Source organism: Lepidochelys kempii, chromosome 2, assembly GCF_965140285.1.
Source record: "Lepidochelys kempii isolate rLepKem1 chromosome 2, rLepKem1.hap1, whole genome shotgun sequence".
NCBI classification, from domain to species: Eukaryota; Metazoa; Chordata; order Testudines; family Cheloniidae; genus Lepidochelys; species Lepidochelys kempii.
The window spans coordinates 21,003,470-21,020,766 of record NC_136381.1 but is presented as its reverse complement, the minus strand read 5'-3'; positions in this window follow the sequence as shown (position 1 = coordinate 21,020,766).

Here is a 17,297-nt window from a genome sequence, read left to right as displayed (position 1 = left end):
GAAACCCACCAAGAACCTTTATGTGGGTTCAGCAAAGGGAAAACAGCACTTTATAAAGTACATGCATCACGTGATATTAAAAAATTCTAATACTAGCAATAAAAGACTGCCCTGATTCACTCGTGTGACACTGCCAGAAAGAACGGCAGTTTGTACTTACGTCAGAGAGATCAAGCTCTCTTTAAATATGCATGCAGCCTCACAGCATTGTAAACTCACCTGCATTAGCTGTGGACTCTTTCAGATACTTACAATAAGAAAAATGAGGTACCATTGCAACACTGCTAGATATTGAACTTTCAATAGTATCCTTAGTATTAGGGTCGTCAAGCGATTGAACTGTTAAACAATAATAGAATACCGTTTATTTAAATATTTTTGGATGTTTTCTACATTTTCAAATATATTCATTTCAATTACTACAGAGAATACAAAGTGTACAGTGCTCACTTTATTTTTGATTACAAATATTTGCATGGTAAAAAACAAAAGAAATAGTATATTTCAATTCACCTAATAAAGTACTGAGGTGCAATCTCTTTATAATGAAAGTTAAACGTATAAATGTAGAATTATGTACAAAAATAACTGCATTCAAAAATAAAACAGTGTAAAACTTTAGAACCTGCAAGTCCACTCAGTCCTACTTTAGCCAATCGCTCAACCAAACAAGTTTGGTTACAATTTTCAGGAGATAATGCTGCCCACATCTTGTTTACAATGCACCTGAAAGTGAGAATAGGCATTTGCATGGCACTGTTGTACCGGCATTGCAAGATATTTACATGCCAGATGCGCTAAAGATTCATATCTTCATGCTTCAACCACCATTCCAGAAGACATGCGTCCATGCTGATGATGGGTTCTGCTCGATAACGATGCAAAGCAGAGAGGACCGACACATGTTCATTTTCATCATCTGAGTCAGATGCCACCAGCAGAAGGTTGATTTTCTTTTCTCGGTGGTTCGCGTTCTGTAGTTTCTGCATAGGAGTGTTGCTCTTTTAAGACTTCTGGAAGCAGATTTTGGACAGCACTTCAGATTCTTAAAACTTGGGTCGAGTGCTGTATCTATCCTTAGAAATCTCACATTGCTACCTTCTTTGCGTTTTGTCAAATCTGCTGTGAAAGTGTTCTTAAAATGAACATGTGTTGAGTCATCATCCGAGGTTGCTATAACATGAAATATATGGCAGAATGTGGGTAAAAGAGAACAGGAGACATACAATTCTCCCTCAAGGAGTTCAATGACAAATTTAATTAATGCATTATTTTTTAACGAGCATCATCAGCATGGAAGCATGTCCTCTGGAATGATGGCCGAAGCAAGAAGGGGCATATGAATGTTTAGCATATCTGGCACGCAAATGCCTTGCAACGCCGGCTACAAAAGTGCCATGCGAATGCCTGTTCTCACTTTCAGGTGACATTGTAAATAAGAAGCAGGCAGCAGTATCTCCCGTTAACGTCAACAAATTTGTTTGTCTTAGTAATTGGCTGAACAAGAAGTAGGACTGAGTGGACTTGTAGGCTTTAAAGTTTTATATTGTTTTGTTTTTGAGTGCAGTTATGTAATAAAAAAAATCTACATTTGTAAGTTACACTTTCACGATAAAGAGATTGCACTACAGTACTTACATGAGGTGAATTGAAAAATACTATTTATTTTATCATTTTTACAGTGCAAATATTTCTAATAAAAATAATAATATAAAGTGAGCACTGTACACTTTGTATTCTGTGTTGTAATAGAAATCAATATATTTGAAAATGCAGAAAAACATCCAAAAGTATTGAATAAATTTCAATTGGTATTCTATTGTTAAAAGTGCGATTAATTTTTTTAATCACAGTTAATTTTTTTGTGTTTAATTGTGTCAGTTAACTGCAATTAAATGACAGCCCTACTTAGTATACTTAATAGTATACTGGCATTGCAATAGTATACTTTAGATTGAATAGTTGACTCAGATGGTAAGCTCTATAGGCCATAGGCCAGGTCAGTCTTTTTGTTCTCTCTGTGTACAGCACGCAACACAATGGGGTCCTGGTACATGACTACAGCTCCTAGATGATACTCCAGTATAAATAATTAATATTAAATAATATTCCCTGTGAGTATAAGACACAATTTTTAGGGGCTGACCCAAAGCCCATTAAAGTTACTGGAAAGGCTCCCATCAGGCCCTTTATATTTTTAATACATACATAAATAACTGAAATAAGTAAATGTAAAGGTGACTCACCCTGGTGGATGCTTTGGTTCGGGCCAGTTGCTGAAGGGGTGTACATCTGTAATTGGGATGCCTCGCTTGTGTCTGTTGCATAAGCCAGAGCCCAGCACCCTATATGGGATCTCGTTTGAAAATACAGCCCCTGCTGCGTGTGCTGAGCGCTTGAAAATCTGCTCCTGAAAAGCTGGCCCCGTGTATCTCTTGTTATCGCTGTCCCAGGAGTTCACATGGATTCTGACATTAATGTTTGCGGCGGTGGGGGGGAGGTTAAGGGTTTTTGGGGGGTTTTTTTTTGGTCTCCAGGGTGGCTTGTGACATTTGGGGATGGGTAGGTGGATGTGATAGTCAACTGCGCTGCTATTTTCCATTTTTCACCCAGAACCTAAGGAGCTGCCAAGTTAAAACCTGGGCTGTATCATCAGTGTGTGTGTGTGTGTGTGTGTGTGTGTGTGTGTGTGTGTGAGAGAGAGAGAAAGCGAGAGAGAGGGAGAGCCTGCAGAAACTGCCATAAATTTAGGTTAGTGGTTTGTCACTGGGTCACTCAGGGGTCAGGCATTCCAAGGGTTGGGGCAGAGTCAGTGGTGCTCATGCAGGGCTGGGACCGCACCACTGGAATAGCACTGGTAACTGGTTTTAAACTAGTATTTTAAAGTTACAAATGGCTTGAACAGTTTTTATTGCAGAACAAAGGACTGTTTAATAAAACCAGTGCAAGTCTGGCTCTTCTGATTGGACATCATGACTTCTTCCCCATGATCAGATCATGCCTGTTTAATATAATCTACCAAGGTAAACTGCTCACTCAAATAATCTGTATTGCCCAATTTCATTTAATCTACTTCGGGTTTATGGCGAAGAAGGATTTAAATGGAAGTAAGTGAACTGTGCGTGGCTTAAGGCAGTGGTTTCAAACTGTGGGTCGTGACCCAGTACTGGGCCGCGGAATGTAAGGCACTGGGTCGAGGCGGCTCTGGTCAGCAACACCGACAGGGCCATTAAAAGTCCCCACGGTGGTCGTGCCCGGCTAAGGGAGGCTAGTCCCTACCTGTTCTGACACCGCGCTGTGCCCCAGAAGCGGCCACCAGGTCCAGCTCCTAGGCAGGGGGACCACAGGGCTCTGCGTGCTGCCCCCGCCCCGAGCACTGGCTTTGCACTTGGTGGTGTCTGCAGGCGAGAGCCGCACGGAGCCGCTTGCGCGCCTCCACCTAGAAGCCGGACCTGCTACTGGCTACTTCTGGAGCGCAGCGTGGTCCCTGGTGCCAGGACAGGTGGGAAGCCTGCCTCTGCACCTCAGCTGCGCTGCAGACCGGGAGCCGCCAGAGGTAAGCCCATGCCCCAACCCCCTGCCCCTGCCCTGAGCCCCCCCTCAAACCTGGAGCCCCTTCTTGTACCCCAAACCCCTCATCCCCAGCCCCATCCCAGAGCCCAAGTTCCTAGGAATATCCTAAACTCAGCCCTTCCACTGATTTTCACTGTGTCTTTTGTCTGGTCACTTCAGGGTCAATTTTCTGAAAGTTTTAGTTTTAGCTGCTTCTATTTTTGGGTGCCCAACTGCGGTTCAGGTTTCCAATTCGAGCCACAAACTCTCTGTGCCTCATTATACCTGTCTGTGCAATGAGGATAGCAGGTTTTGCACAAACAATAGTGCAATAAATCTTTTATGGATATACTGCCTTTTTTTCCTTGAAGGATCCCAAAGCCTCTTTTAAAATTAACAAACAGTTCACAGGGGTCACTTTATCTACCACTGAAGTGCAGCAAGCTTTGGGGTGATCTGTGGCAAATATTTAACATTCCATAGCAGCAGGAAGTGGAGAAGAGCCCCTTATCCAACTGAAACTAAAGGGTGGTTTTAAATGGGCAGGATGTAGATAGCTATATTGGGATTTTGTTAATACTTGGCTACCTCACAGGGCTGTTGTGTAGCTTAGTTACCTATTTATAAGCACTGCAATCCACAGAGGAATGGCACTATAGAAAAGGAATTTCAGAATCTGCTCTTGCAAACTTGAATGAGTTAAACATTATCTGATAAGAAGTCACTGTTTTGGGTTTTATTTTCAAAACACCCCATGTGCAAATGAATAATGCAACATTCAACCTGTTGAGCAAGTGGCCGTGTACATAAGATGCTGTTTACTCAAGATACTTCCATCAAACACAAGCAGGTTGCCTAACTTAAGCTTGCAAGCAAACGTTACAAGACCACCATTGCAACAGGTACTGACCTAAAAGGCTGCAGGCAAAAGGTTAGGCATGGATTAGAGCTACACAGGTCGATCATAAACATAGGGGACCCCTACAAAAATGCTGTCTTTGCGGGGGGAGAGAAGGGATTTAGGTGCTGCTGGAAATAAAACTCCATAAGCAGCCAGCAGCTGTAACACTGCTAGGGAATAGCTGCAAGCAAGGGGCAAAGCTGAGGGAGAGTTAGATGTTGATGAGAAACCAAATTCTGTGTCCTTTCTGGAGTATTTGGGGTGGGGGTGGGGAGCACGGGGCCTGGAGGTTCATTTGATCATTGCTTAAACCAGTCTGTCCTGAAAGGTCATACACACTTTTACCATGTTGCACAAAATCCAGATCTGACAAAAGAAGCTTTTTATAAGGCCTATGATATAATATATCAGTTCCTCTCGACGAGAAAGCCATAAACCTGAGAGGTAATCAGCCGACATGTCATAAGGAAATGCCGCTAGGGTGCATAGATTATTGTGAAAGCGCTGGTACAGGAAATCTAAGATGCAAAGCTAATAAAATACTTGCTCCACACAGGAGTCATCAATCTGTCATGGCTGGACACCATTCCCACAAGGACTGGCTGTGGAAGGTAGTAATTTTGAAAGTAACGTTCAAAGTTATGGTGCTAGCAGAGAAGGCAGTGCAAAGCCCTGTGTCCTGTGCAGTACATCACACCTAAATGATACTTCAGAGGCCCTGAATTAGATGGCAGGAAACCCAGTTTATACACTGCTGCACAACCCCGGCCCTTAAGCTCTCTCCCCTTGTCATACCAGGGTCGCTATATACAGGAGCCCTAGGGTAATATTAAGTTTGAGGTATTTTACTTTACCTGCAAGATTTTTGTATTGAAAATGCATCAGTGTATCAGGGGAACCTGGAGGTTTTGATACCTGTTTAGGCAGCCAGGAAGGCATGGCAGTTTTTTCCCCCTGACAGCCAGGGTGTCCTTGAGGCTCTTGGGACCAGAGGAAGGATTGAGCTCCTCTTTTCTTACCAACCCCCTCCCGCCCCACTTTGGATGGAGGCCGGGAGAACCTGAAATTTATGAAAGGGGATTGACTTCCTCATTCACAGCCCTGCCAAGCTTTGACATGGTTGTCCCGCTGCTCTCTGTCCAGTATCTGTCCTGGCATGCAGTGCTGAGGAAGTGCATTAGCTTCAGTCTGTGCTCAAATGGATCAGCAAGGCATGTTAACCAAGTGTCCTCATGGGGCTTCAGCGTTCTGGCCTAGAGAGCCCTCTTGCTAACCTGCTCCAGAGGCCTCAGGCTGAACCCGGGCCAACAATGGGGGATTGTAAACGCAGAACCGATGGGAGAGGAGCAAAAATATGACTTGTTTTGAAAGGGGGCTGGGAGCAGGGAGGAACAGGAGATGGAGAGGGACTGAGTGAGGGGAAAATGCCCGAGAGGGCTGTGAGAAAAGGGAAGAAAGACTTGCTGGTTGGGTGGCTAGGGCAGTGAGATTCAGGTTCTATTCCCATCTCTGTCACTGACCTCCTGTGACCTCCGGCAAGTCACATCATCTCTCTGGGCCACTGTCTCCCCTACCGCCCATTGTCTGCCTTGCCTGGCTAGAGAGTAGGCACTTCAGGTGCATCAGGTGTTTCCTCCTCTTTGTGGTATAGAGCCTAGCCCAACAGGGCCGTGATCTCAGTCCAGATTCCTGTGTGGAGCAGAGCCTGGCTCTCAGTTTCAGTCAGTAGTGGTGCATGTCAGATTGACATTTGGTTTCCCCATGGTGTGACGCGACCTTGGTGTGACCCACTGGCTTTTCTTCCCTGCCTTGTAGAGAGTGGGGCTGTTTGGGAGGCTGGGGAGTGGTGGTGGTGGAGGTGCAGGAGGTCTCTGTTAGGGAATGTCAGAAATAAAAGTTTAGCTTCAGTTTTGCGGTTGCCAGGAAACTACTGCATTTGTTTCCTTTGAGCAGCTGAGGGAGGTTGTTTTTCTGTCTGTGGAACTTTGTATGTTACTTGATTGTAAAGGGAGCCTGGAGTTTGGGGTAGCTGCTCTCAGTTGGCGTCAGATACATCAAAATAAATTACAGATACTTTTCGCCCTCCAGCCGAATAAATGAGGGGGAGGAGGGACGGGGAAGAGGGGAATATCACTGGTCATATTAAAAATGCACAGCACAGAGAGGGGCTGTATGGGGCTCTCACACAAATGAGTGTTCTCGTTTGTCACTGTAATCAAGTGAGCACTACAAAATCAGTGTTATCCAACATGATTATGATCCACAAAACATCATTAAGGAGCAACAACAGCACACAAGATAAAGCAGGGGATGGTTCCCTGAAGGAATCTTTCCATTGACTACAGAGGGCTTCGGATCAGGGTGGGAGGTGTGGATTGGGCCCATTGGCAGATGAATGACATTGAAGTCAATGGGATTCTTGAAACTGACTGCAATGGTAGCAGGATTGGGGCTACACAACAGAGGAGTTTATACACGGGGATTAAGTGTATTGCAGCAGTCTGCACTGGTTCCAGCATGTGAATAAACAAAAGAAACAAGTTGCCATGCAATGAGCAATGGACAAGTATTTACCACCCCAAAAGTCAATATTTTACTAGAAGTAGGACTGGGAGAGCTTACGAAACCAATATATTTTGTTTGTAAACAAGCTTCAAAGCTTTTTTTTGTGTGACGTTGTCAGCTACTAGTATTTACATTTATTTTACTGGCGAAACAGTTCCCAGAAGGATGACTATGATGAGTTTACGATCCTAACAAAGAGGCAGAGTCACCGCCAACACCTGAGGGTTCAGTGCATGTTAAACATCACGGAGCAAAGTTTGTTGGCTGGCATACTGGGCCAAGATTCTGAAAGATGGTGGCTACCGTTACGCTGCTGAGTCTGTTCTTAGACACCAAAGTAAGTGGCCTGATTTTCAAAAGGGCCCACCAGTTCCCATGAAGGTCAGTGGAAGGAGCTGTTTGGGGCTTGCCACTTTTTTGCAAGTCATGCACTGGAATGTGGATCCAAGCTTTAGGCACCCATGTTTGTAAATCTTAGCCCAGATAAACAACACTGTGTGCTCCTCTAAGGATCTCAAAGCACTTTCAGAGACGTTAACTGTTTAAAGCTTCACAGCACCTCTGTCCAGAAAATAGGAATTAGACCCATTTTACAGGAGTGGGTGGGTGAGATTCCGTGGCCTGCGTTGTGCAGGAGGTCAGACTAGATGATCATAATGGTCCCTTCTGACCTTAAAGTCTATTATTCTATGATTCTACTGAGGGATAAACCCGGGCAGGAAGGGGTTAAGGCCAAGATCCTCAGATACATGCATAGATAAGTACTGAAATCAATGGGCATTAGGTGTGTAAATGTCTTTGAAGATGTGGGACTATGTGACTTGCCCAGGCCACACAGCAGACCAGTCGCTAAGTCTGGAAGAGAATTAGGAGTCCTGTCTCCCAGCTTTTCTCCTAGCTCCTCTTGTTAACACTCCCTGCTTATCAGCAGAAAACTAGAAAGGTACTTGAAGCTCCCACTCCAGCCTCCATAATGCCTCATTCTCATTTTCAAATGCTAAAATGGATACAGACATGTGGTTTATACTCAACCCTCCTGCCTAGCCAGGAACTGAAATAAAAAAGATGAGGTACAAAACTGAAAGGTCACGGAAAGATCACCAACTGCATGTAACTCTAGAGTCGGCAATTTTTGTCTTTCCCCGCAAATTATTTGTTTCCTGACAACTTTGAATGGGCTGTTTATTAGCACTGCCCTCCTGGGCCAGGGCATCCACAAAGATTCACCTGCCCCAAACATGTCAGTTTCTGGGAAACAGATTCTGTGACTTGACCTTTTTATATTTTTGCTTTCTTACTATTTCTGATAAGTAGGACATCACTGCAGCACAGCTTGAGGCAGCATGACCTTAGCAGCTCTGTGTAAGCAAATCGTCGTTGTTTGGCTGTTGCTGAATGCTGTCCTGCGGATGGTTAGTGTGACAAGGATTGCACTTTCCAGCTCTTTTCTAGAAAAGCAGTGCGGTTCAGTAGACAGGGCAGGAGGCCGTGACTCAGGCAAACAAGTGCCTAGTTCTGGCTCTACCAGTGGCCTGTTGTAGGACCTTGATCCACTCACATTTTGATCACGATAATGATCTTTGTAGAGCTCTTTGAAATAACTGGATGAAAAGTGCTATATAAGAGCTCAGTGTCATTCCCTGCAGTCATTGCTACACAGCAATTTTGTGATGCCAATGGCAAAGGTTTACACTGATAACACCAAACTTATTTCATTCGGGAATTCTGGTAGCCCTTGAATCCCAGGGGCACAGCTGAGCGACTTTGTGCTGACTCCAGGAGCCCTCTAGCCTCTGCTTCCACCCCACTGAGTTGTCATCTCCTGTGCTAACGTGTTATAATCTCACACTAATTTTAAAGGAAAGCTAATCTGTACGGCAAGGGAAAGGGTAGTACAATGGAAAGCATGCCACCCTGGAGGAATGGCATGCAATGCGGAAAAGGGAATATGAGGCTGGATTTCAGAGGAAAACTTCCTGACAGTGAGAGGTGTTATTGGAATGGCTCTCAGACAGCCAGGGCCCAAACCATATAACAGTGTATGCCCTGATTTTGAGAGGTGTTGAAATCAGTGGGAGTTGTGTGGAGCCAAGCATTGCTCAGGATCAGGTCTAAAACAGAGCCAGCACCATGACTGTTGCCAGAAGTGACTAAGAAGCCAGTGCGGTGGGTGCTTTACTCAGTATTTTCTCAGCTAAACTGTGCTGGAACTGGAACCTACCCAACCCTCCTCCACAGTCTGGGGCATGGCTCAGATGATGTGATATTGGCCTTTTCCATCTCTAGTGATTATGATTCTATGAGTCATCTGGAAAGGGGAGATCTCAGCTGTGCTATTTCCTTGGTTTTATTTGCTTGTTTGCTAAAATGGAATCTGGTGGGACACAAACAAGGTCTCTCCTCCTCTGTCAGTTTGTCTCACGTATGGCTGTATTTTTACACCCTCTCTTCACAGATGGACTTCTGGCTCTTTGTTTCTCCCTTACTTGCTTTCTCTTGCTTCTCTCTTTTTCCCCCCGTGGTTCTCAAGGTTTTCGAAGCCACTTCTTCTTTGGATGTCTTCCAAGAGGGGGATTGCTTGCAGTAGGAATTGGTTATGGGATATGAGAACCATTACCTCTGTACTGCTACTTTCCTCAAGCCCAGGTCGGTTATAGCTGCTACCATCTGAGGTCTGTTCAATGGCCTAAGTGAAAGGGCAATTTCCCAGAGGACAAGTGCCCACATCATGCAAATCACTCAGAGCAGAGGCCAAGGACTGAATGGGCATGTAGATGGCCCATGGTCATCCCTCCATTTCATTATCATCAGCAGTTGAATGTGAAGAAGTTTGCACTGCTGCTGCCTGTCTTTAATTTGTTCTTGTATTTGTTTATCTGTGGATAAATAGCAAACTTGATTGTCCAGGGATAGCTCCTGTCAGCACCCTTAACAAGCACCAATTCCAATTCCAATAAAAGGGCAAACAAACTGATCAGAGAAGGCCTCTTTTCTCCCTAGCCTCCACTGCCTGGATTCTGGCTCCCTCTGCCATTACTCATTTTAACTCCATAGGCTAATTTCTCAGCTCTTGTAAATTGCTGTAACTTCAGTGACGTCAGTGGTGCTATGTTGAATTATACCTGCTGATTACATTTGGCCCTGTAATTCTGTTATCTAATGCTGACAGTTGTTTTAAGATGTGTGAGAGGTGCTTTGCATGATTAAGTTGTAATATATTGTGCTGGTTGGGCTAGTTACCTGCGTTTCTTTTTCTGCTTTCCCAAATTGGTGTTTGTTAATATTGCTCCTAAGTTGACTGATTTAGGCCTGATTTTCTAAAGCAGCCTGTAATTTTGTGTGCCTCTATTTTAGAGTGACCAATTTTGTGCCCACTAATTTCTCAAGTTGGGTACCCAACCCTAGTTAATGGGAAATTTGGAACACTTTAGCTCAAGGATCTGTTTTTCAGATGTGCTGAGCCTGCAGCGATCCTGTTGGTTTCATCGCAATTCCAGCTGTCTTGAAAAATAAGTCAGGGGAAGAAGGGGACTTAGCTTTACTGCTGTATTACTTCACTTTTGCACAAGCAGACAGTGTAAAACTGAGTAATACAGTGGTGACTCAGACCCAATAAGGTTCAAGTGACGAATATGCTCTTGTCTTGATTATGTAGAAGCATCCTACAGGCGATTTTGTGAGCGCCTTACACGGGGAGAAGTTACTGTCAGAAATAAGCCATTGGAGTCAATGGGGAGTATTCATGGGAGGAACTTTTCACCAGTATGAGCCAGGGGTTCACTCTGACGATAAAGCACTTAGTTTTAAATCTAGTCACCTTTCAAGGATGCTGTAGTTAAAGTCCAATGCGTTAATCAAAACCTCCACTCTTACACATAGGCTTGAAGGATCAGATTTTATTGGAAAATGTTGATTTCACTGTACACACAAAAAACACACACAATTCACACAAAAAACATATCCATCGCTAATAATCAAAATTCACAGATAGGCCAGGTAAGAAAAATGCTGCTTGAGAACTTATTAGAGTTTGATTTAAGGATATTGACTTTGCATGTCATGACTTGCGATGTTGACTATGTTTTAAGAATTATGAAGCTTCGACTTTTTGAATCTCAAGTTCTATCATTAAATAATTATTGTCTGCCATCCTGATTGTCTGACCTTTCCCCCACAACTTCTTGTAACTGTGAACATTTAAATCAATGCACTTTGAAAAAAATGCTTAAAATATATATAGAAAATTATTGGTCAAAATTATAAAAAATAAATAAAAAAATAATTCTGCCAAGCCTATTTATATACAAAAGGCTAGATTCTGCTGCCCTTACACAGAGAGAACTCACTCACCTGACTAGTTCTATTGAGGTAAATGGGGTTACTAGAGTGACAAATGCTAGTTTCCGGAGTATAAAATTGAACTGGGCCCAAAAGGAGCAAGTGAGGGATCAAATAGCATTGATATAAAATTGGAGAAAATGCTTTTTAATTGGATCACATGCTTCGCTGTGCCTGACAGCCACTTACCTGTCTGGTGAAAAAGAAATGAGAAATATCAGCTCCCCCGCAAAAAAAGAAAACGCTCTCCACAAATTTTGTCTCCCTTTTTTCGTTGAGTTTGCATATTTCACTTCTACAGGGGGAATAACAGCTGCGATCTTGCCTCATCACAATTGCAAAGAAACGATGATCCCCTTTTGCTGCATTTCCTAATTCCCCCAGTTCCTCTTTCAGGTTTATGCCTTTCTGTATGAAGCTGTCTTGGTAGCATGGAAATTAATTGAAACGAGTATGACTAAGAGGGGAAGACCCGAGAATGTCAGGATTTCAGTAGTAGCTCCTGAATTGCGTAAGTGCTATTTTTAAAGTGATTGCAGACAATGTTTTGAATCATGGTAAACGTACTCAGCTAAAGACAGGCCATTTCTTCTCAAAGGCTGAGCCTGACCATTTAGCATCTGACTTTAGTCTGACTGTGACAAAGCTTGCAAATTGATACAGCCTGGGTCCTAATAATAACCACCACAGTTAGATGGTGCCGTTAATTTGATACATTACAGACATGGGGCCCAATCCAGAGAAGTGCCATGCAACCACAACTCCCATTGGAGCAAAGCTCAAGAGAGTACTGATTATTATAGCCTGCTCTTTTATGGCCTCCTTGATAACCACAACACTCTTTCAGTCCACTAAAAATCCCACAGCTAGGAGATCACACTCCATAGCCATCAATCTGACTAAGCCCCCATCTCTTTATATCATTCCACTTGTTCTCCCTGTGCCAAAATACCAAATATGAGCTTCTTGTCCTCACCTTCAGGTCCCTCCATATCTCTTCCCCTCTCTACTTATCCAACCTTCTGGTGTCCATCCCTGCCTTTGCCTGTCCACCAATAACACCAGGCTTGTTTGTCCACTTTTTGTGGACTGTTTGTCCACTTTTCCTGCCAACAACTTTGGACTTTCTCCCATGCTGCTTTCTATACGCAGGATACCCTTCTTGAGCTGTTCAGAAGGAGTCTTTTTCTCCTCCTGCAAACTTGCTCCAAAATGAACCGTCTAAGATATTTCTTCTGTTCAAAAAGCAAAACAAAAAAAAAAAGAAACAAAGAAAAGAAAGAGGAAAAGAAAAGTCATCCTCTTTATTCCATCATGCTATGTGGTCGCCCACACTAAGTAACCACATTATCTTATTGGCGGCTTCCCTCTCCTCTCCTTTCCTCCCTTCCTTCTTCAAGCTAGAGCTGGTCAGGAATTTTCTGTTGGAATACCTTTCCTAATGGAAAATCAAAATGAAATATTTTGTTTTGGACTGGGTCAGCATTAATATGTGTGCACTTGAGGTGCTGCAGTGCCTCATGGGAGTTTTAGTTCAAGTGCCTCATACCCCCATTTTCCTGTGTGGGCCAAGTCCTCCGATTGGACTACATCACCCAGAATGCACTGTGGTCTCCACTTTGGCTGAACTGCCATGGTGCTTCATGAGATCCAATGACTGCAGTGCATCATGGGAGATGTAGTTTGGCGTAGGACCCAAGACTGTCAGGAAGAACGAGGGCACAAGGCACTCAAGTAACATCTCCCTTGAGGTGCTGCAGCAGCTCAGGCAGTTGCAGTTTAACATCAAACCTATCCAAACAAAAAATGTTTTGACATTTCGGAGCAATTTTTTTTCTGAACTTTCCATTCCACGAAAAATGTCAATAGTTTGGTTTTTTTGGTCATGATTTGGAATGAAAATAAATGTTGAAATATCAGTATTGCCAGCTCCAGGTAGTCAAAAATCATGAGTCAGGCTCCAGGAATCCTGTGACTGGCTTAGAAATCATGAGATTTTAAGACTTTTTAAAAAAAATAAATGGATTCTTTATAATTACCTTCTGTTTTTTGGGCCTTTAGGGTACATGCCACATGCATGTTCAAGCGTTTCTCAGCAACCATGGAGGCTAGAACTGAATTTAAAAAAAATAAAGCTGAGAGTCTAATAAAATTGTGAGAGTTGGCAACACTGAAATATTGACAGTTCCTCTGGGATGGTTATTCTTATTATCAACCTGCTCTAGTTTCAACCCTCTTTTCATCATGTCTAACGCACTTTGCAAGCTCCTTGCAATACGGTTCATCATTTCGTTCTGTTTAGGGAGTAGCGTCACACAAACTGGGGTACTGATAAAAATAATAAAGAAAAAAATATTAATCAGGCCCATTGCTAAAAATACAGTCTTTGCCTTGACGAGCTTACCATCTGAATAAGGCAAGATAAACAAACGTAGGAGAACAGCTCAGGCACAGGAAGGTGTGGGGTTAGCTGACAGAAAGAGAGCGGGAGGATTGCATGAAGATCGGTTTCGAAGAGGAGTGGATGAGGACAGGCATGAAGTTGACTTCAAGGGAGTTATGATGGTTTGCTCCAGCTGAGGATCTGTCCCTGAGAATGGGAAAAGAACATGGAAGGAGACAGGTGAAAGCTCTGGAATGATACAGGAATCAAGAAGGTAAAGAGGAGAGGGAAATGAAATCAGAAATGCTGGTTGGGGAAAGATAAGCAGGGAGTTATAAGTGAAGGTCTTGAAATGGATGTGGTAAAGGGCAGGGAGCCAATGGAGTGAGTCAAGGATAGAGGTGAAGTAGCTGGTGTTAGAAGTGCAGAAGATGACCCTAGCAGGGGCATTTGGCACCGCTAGAAATGGGGAGAGATGAGGCAATTGCTTCCATACCAAAGTTTCAGGTGGCACTGTCCAAATTTCTATGGCATCGTGGAGACACTACTGGGTGCAGGATGTGCCTCTGTGGGCCAAATTCTGCTCTCATTTGCATCACTGTCGAAATGCTCAGTGGGAAATGGAGATAGTTTTGTAATGTACGTTCCCATCCCTCCCAGAGCATTTGTTAAGTACTCAGGTGCATACTAAATATGCTTTACATAGATAACATGTTCTATACACATGTCCTTCTAAGCATTCAGGGTCTCATTGATTTCAATGGGTTTTTGGTCGGGACCCCATTATCCTGCAAGTTGCGGCGGCTTGTGCTCAGAGGTATTTTGGTGCCTAACTCCCATTGAAATCAATGGAAGTCAGGTGCCTAAACACCTCTGTGGTTCTGAGCCTGAGAGCCTATGATCTGCCGAGCACTTTCATCTCTCGTTGATTTCCCATTGTAGTCAATGAAGCGGAAGGCACTTGCTATTTTGCATTCCGCACCTTTCAGGATCAGGCCCCTTGACTAGCAATCTGGAACGTGCCAGACTTCCAAGGTTTAAACCTAGCCCTGAAAGTGCAAAACAGACTCCTCAAGTTTTAGTAATAGTTAATTATTGCACTTAAATGGACTGGGTTTCCTGTTTCCTATCTGACAGGTCTGGTTTCGAATGGCCTAGTCTGCCTGTGGTTAGCCCATCAGTATTGCAACTTGTTGCTGTCTTGTTTACTCTCTGCATTTGTGCTGGAGAGCAAGAGAAGGAGCATATGGAAATCCCTTAAATCCAAAAGACTGAACTAGGCTGAAAATTGTCTCTTCTAACCCTATTATTAGGATTAGTAGAGTGACAGTTAGCTATAAAGGATGACAGATTGCTTTTCCAAAGGAAGATAAGATGTGTAGCTCTATTTGTGGAAATCAGAGGTGTTTTGATGGCATTGAAACTATGCAGCACAGCCAGATCCAGAAGCTGGCACTGGATTTGAAATGGAGTGAGATATTTCATGTCCAGTCATAAAATGTATAGTTCTGCCAGCTACTGCAAGATAAGGCTAATCCAATCTCCTGGTGTAAATTATTAGCCGCAGGTTACAGGGAGGATTTTTAAAGAAAGCGCAAAATACAGACTATACAGTGAACACGATGGGGCATTTTGCCTTCCTCTGAAGTATCAGGCAGTGTGGTTCAGTGGATAGAACATGGGCCTGTGGATTAGGTGACTTGGGCTTTAGTACCAGCTTTGCAATGAATGCACTGGGTGACTTTACACAAATCACTTAACTTCTCTGTGCGGGATGATAGAAATGTTGGGGGGTGAAATCCTCAAAAAGATTCAAACCCAAATTTTTCTACTTTTTAAATCCATGACAGACCTCATCTCAATGTTCTGAATTTTGATGCAATTTCAAAATTTTGAATTGCAAGTAACAATGGGAAGGGGAAGGAATCAAATCTTTTCGTGACCAAGTCTGCCCTCTGTAGCTCAGTTTCTTCATCTCTAACCTGTGGACAGTGCAGTGGTCCTGTAGTAGTCGTGGATGGAAGAGGACCAAGGGGGAGATCAAAGATTTGGTCCCTGGACCGGATCTCAGTGTGTCGCAGAGAGACCAATCTACATGACAGCCTGGCATACGATCACAGTCATGAGTTCTGAAAGAAGGCTATAAAAGGCGCCAACCCTGAATAAGGAAGTAGCAAGAAAGAAAAAGGAGAAGAAGAAGAAGAGATATTTTATACAGAGATAATTGAGATCTATAGATAACAAGCATAATGTAAAGGCTAAGTGTTATTACCATGATGCTTTTACAGAGACCCATGAGATCATAGTGTATCTGGTGACACATCACACAGGCACAAAGCTTTATACAGGTTTGAATAAAAGTATTTTCATTCAGTTCCATGCTTGGCTGCTGACAGTTGATTTTCTTTGCTGTGCTAATGAAATCCAGAAATATTAAAGATAATGAAGACATAATGAATAACAAGCCTTAAATATACCATATTTTAACATTTGAGATACATTCCTTCCAGGATCTCTGAGAATTTCTCCATTGAACAGCTCATAGTAACACAGTTTTATCAACCTCCTATAATATTAGCATCCAGAAACCCCAGCAGAGGCAGGGGCCCCTTTGTGCTTGACACTATCCAAACACATTACAATAGAAAGCCTTTGCTCCAAAGAGCTAACAGTGTAAGTGAAGGAAGCAGGACACGCTCTGGGATGGGGTATGAACCTGTGTCTCCAAGGGAGACTATTTGATCATCCTGCCTCACCTCACAACAATTTAGGACAGGAAGTAAAGAAGAATCCCATATTCAAATGAAACTGCAAGGAGATTGAGCTAGCCAGTATATAGGCCAATTGGAATTTGGCCAGTTCACTGGGATTAACACCCATTAACATCATTAATGAGCCCAGGCAATCAGGGTTTCAGGTTTACAGGTCAGGAAGACAGAATTGTGCTCTTCTAAGACTGGGGTTGGCCATTAGTCTTGATGGGAAGAGTGCCTGGTACCACCTGTTGAATCACCACAACTTGTGCTTTGTTGTTCCTTGGAAGTCTCCCAACCAAAGACCAATCCATTTTCCTTTATGGGACCTGCCAAGATCACAGCTCAAGCCAGGCCAAGGGCCTGATCCTTTTCCTACTGAAGGAAACCACCCGTCAGTGCTGTGCCCTGTGAAAACAGCAGCTGATGTCCATTCACATGTATGTATTTCAGAAATCTAAACAAAAGGAGAGTTTCAGGGTTTCTTTCCATACAATCTGTTATTCACAACTTGCTAGAACAAAGAATCATAGAAATGTAGGGCTGGAAGGGACCTCAAGAGGTCACCAAGTCCAGCCCCTTGTGCCGAGGCAGAATCAAATAAACCTAGACCATCACTGACAAGGGGTTGTCCAATGTGTTCTTAAAAAACAAGGACCACATGGCTTTGAACCTAGTGCTGAATCCTGCAGCCCTGGTTCAGTCCTTACCCAGAAAAAAAAACCAATAGAAGTTTCAGCCCTTGGGGCATTTTGCTTTCACAGTCTCATTGCTTCCCTATGTGTGGTGACTGCTGAATGTTCCT